The sequence below is a fragment of the Mustela nigripes genome, chromosome 4 (genome assembly GCF_022355385.1).
Source record: "Mustela nigripes isolate SB6536 chromosome 4, MUSNIG.SB6536, whole genome shotgun sequence".
Lineage (NCBI taxonomy): Eukaryota > Metazoa > Chordata > Mammalia > Carnivora > Mustelidae > Mustela > Mustela nigripes.
The window spans coordinates 190,508,004-190,511,642 of record NC_081560.1 but is presented as its reverse complement, the minus strand read 5'-3'; positions in this window follow the sequence as shown (position 1 = coordinate 190,511,642).

The following is a 3,639-nucleotide window of genomic DNA, read 5'->3' as shown; positions in this document are numbered from 1 at the left end:
TGCAGGGCACGTCACCCCGCGGACTCCGGCCACGGGCGGCTTCTCACTCCTCCCCTAGTCATCCCAGATGCCGCCGAGACCTCATTTAGCATCGTCTGTTTGCGGGGGGCGCGGAGCACAGCCATGGAGCCCACCGGTCACATATGTGCCCCGTGCTGCGTTAACGAGCCCACGCTCTGGGTCCTGCGTGGTGGTGTCGGGTGCCACCAGGGTCCTGGGGCCTCTCACGTCTGGCCTTGACAAGAGGCTGCCGAGGTGAGAGGCCAGCTGGGCTGCCGGCGGGTTGTGCCTGCGGTGGACGGAGGCCCTGATGTTGCCCACGAGGCCAGGACGGGACAGAGGACAGACCAGCCTGACGGGGGTGAGGCGGCAGAGCAGGGCTCACGCATGCCCCGGAGATCTGGGTTCCGTAAACAACCAAACGAGAGTGGCAACCACGTGAGGCGATCGGTGTCGTCCTTCTCGTGGTCCGATGGCTACACCGTGGCCTCTACACCTCTACGCTCCGCTGCAGCCTGTGAGCATCGGATCTGCGCTGGGAGTCAAGCCCTGCCTCTGCTCTGGCCTTCGTACTCGGCTTCCCCTGCTCACGCCCTTGTCGTGGGCTCTCCCTGCAGCGGGGTGGTAGAGACACCCCTGCCCCGAGGGCCCACCTGCCTCTCTTCTCGTCCGACTTTCAGACTCCATCAAACATCCCGGCGTGCAGGCCTGGGTGGGCCCCGCGCCCTGTACCTGCAGCCAGGAGTGCCCCATGCGGTCCGGCAGTGCGTCTGGTTAGTGCCAATTTTTAATTAGAGAAAATGCATTTTAAGCATCATTTTGTTTGCCTTGATGCAAGAATGTTTTATTGACTCTTGCTTAGCTCTGTAAATCATGATGATAAGCAGACATTTCACGCTGTGAATCAGATGTTCTCATAAATTCATATGAATTCATGACAAATAGAACCGAGAAGACACCGGGGAGGGTGGCCAGCCAGGCCAGCGATGTGGCACCGTGACAGAGAGCCATGGTTCCAGCCCCTCGGGATTCATGGCTCTAATTCCACCAGGAAATCCAAAGAAATTGGTCCTGCCTACACGCCCCCACCATCTTCTCGTTTGGCAGAAGCAATGATTTTCTTGCAAACAGATTTCTGGCTCCTGTAAAGAAGCTTCCATATGTAGGAAAGTGGGGGAAACCCTTCTTTGAACCATCGGCTAAAGATCCGAGTTTGAGGAGCATTAACACAAACACAACAGCCTCATCACATGATCTTTCTGGGTCACAGACAGCTCCAAAGAAATGCCCGAGAGTAGTCCTCAGTGAATGAGGGGGCATTGACCTCCCTGGTTCGTGCCGTGTGGACACCGAGCTCAGAGACAGTTGCCTGGTGGGGACCGAGGCCTGCTCTGGCCACACCCAGAGGGCACTGCTGGTTTCAGAGTCGCCGACAGCAGTGATGGCTTCTGGCTCCAGCGCCGGGGGACAGAGCATCCCCAGACGGGCTGCTGAGGACTCTGGGTGCCCTCCGGCCCACGGACAGCTGTAGTGCTGTGGGCTGCATCCCCCTGTGTCCCCTCCCCGTCCGGGCCAGGACCCCTGCTCCCCGCAGCCCTGAAGCCCATCCACCCTCCTCCTGCCCCACCCGGTGCCCCGTGCCCCGGGAGGACTGCACCGTGGGCCTTTCCCAGAAAGTGTGGTGGATTCTACAGCCGTGACCTCTTTCCCGGGTGAAATCCTGCTCTCGGGCCCAAGCCCGGGGCTGGTAGCGGCGTGCAGAGGGTGGGAACCGGGGCTGCTCGCTTCTGGGCTCCTGCCGCTGTTGGGCTGTTTCTCCCTGGCCCTCCGTGTGCTGTGTGCGGGGCCCCGGGAGGGCACCGGCGGCTCAGCGCCCACCAGGACAGAAGCACGTCGGACATCCATGGTTAAACCCGCAATGGTTTTGGACACGTGGCAGCTCTGTTCAGGTCTGAGCGCAATCACGCTCCCTGGCGCTGTGACCTGCGCGTGCCTGCAGCCTGGGGGTCTCTGCTGAGGGGGGAGTCGGCGCGGAGCCGGAGGGCTGGGCTGAGAGCCACGTGGAGGAGACTGCACCGTGGGCAGGGCACGGCAGGGGCTCCTTGCACGCTCTGTCCATCGGAACTCCCAGAGGGACACCCCTCGGGCGCTCCCGTGTCCCGGGGCTCTTGGAAACTGCTGCGGAGGGAGCCGAGTGTTCTTCCAGCTGACACAGGCCGCAGCAGGGACCCTGTCCAGGAGCAGGCGCCGTTAGCACCAGTACAGGGAGCGTCCGGCCTGCCCGAGGACGGCCTGATAACACCGGAGGCCCCGGGGAGACTCAGCCACCATCCGATCGTTGCGGCTCCGTCTGCCGGACCCTCCTCGGAGCCCCCTTGGAGCCCCCTCGGAGCCCATTTTGCCGCTGGTGTTGTGTCCAGGACCGTGAAAAGCTTGGGCAGGGTAGGGATTAGGAGCCATTTCACTAAATGGCTCAGAAAGTTCATATATATTAATTCTGAATTGTGCTCGGAGCCAAGACCAAACTGCTCTCCCCAGACATATTTAGTGAATAAATTGCAGCGGGTCCAGGTTGGATCTGACGACGGTCCCAGTACTCCTACGTGCTCAGGACGCGCGCCCTAAACGGCGAGTGAGTCAACCAGATCCAAACACGGGGGAGGCGGCCCTAAGCCTGGGGGTCCTCACTGCTCTGCTCAGCGACCATGTTTGCTTCTTGATGCCAGGCTCCTGGGTTCTGAACCAGCTAAAGCTTATTGGATATGACTTGGGGGTTCACAGGAACTAATTGAAATAATGTTTTATGCAATGACAGCGTTCGGGAAAGCAGTAGCGATAACACATCACGGACAAGAGACCACGTGTCCCTGCTCCTCCCTGCAACCGGGTCTTTTATTTCTCAATTGTTCATCAACGCGCTGACTTACTGCTTATGGGGAGATGGAATCAATCTTTATATCCCAAAACCTTTTTAAATTATTCACCGTGCTTACTCCTTTGCTTCTGAAGGGAGATTATCCCTTTTAATTGGAAATCTCCTATTATCTGTGTCTGGAAGCGCGAGCCCGAGCCAGGAGCTCGGCCGCTGTGACCGCTGCCGGGGGACGGGGTGAGGAGCGGGTAGCTCGCGAGCCCGTCGCCATGAGGCATTATTAATCCAGTCTTTTCATAAGTCGCGCCCCAGACCTGCAGGCCACACGTTCAGGTTCCCCTTGTCCCCAGTCCCAGAGGCTCGGCCTCTCCTGCTGGAGGCGACACAGCTGCTCCTTCAGCCCCGGGCCCCGGAGGCAGCGTCCCCGCGTCTCTGCAGCACTCCGGCCCACGCCCACTCGCCCGCACACTCCCCGTGGTCGGGGACGCCGAGCCGGCTCGGGATGCACTTGCCTTTGCCGATGTGTCCTTGCTCCGCGAGAACATCGCACCAGCCCTGGGAGGGCTTCGTCTCCAGGAGCTCGAAGAAAACTCCGATAGCAACATGGTTTATGGTCAGTACAAGGCCCCTGACCTCCTGCGGGCACTGGGATCTCGCGACAACGTAAGCGACTCGCAAACACCCCCGACTCACCGGCGGGAGCCGGGGACAGGCTCCCAGTGGACACGCACGTGTCTGGCGTAGCGGGTCGAGAGTGGAGGCTGAGA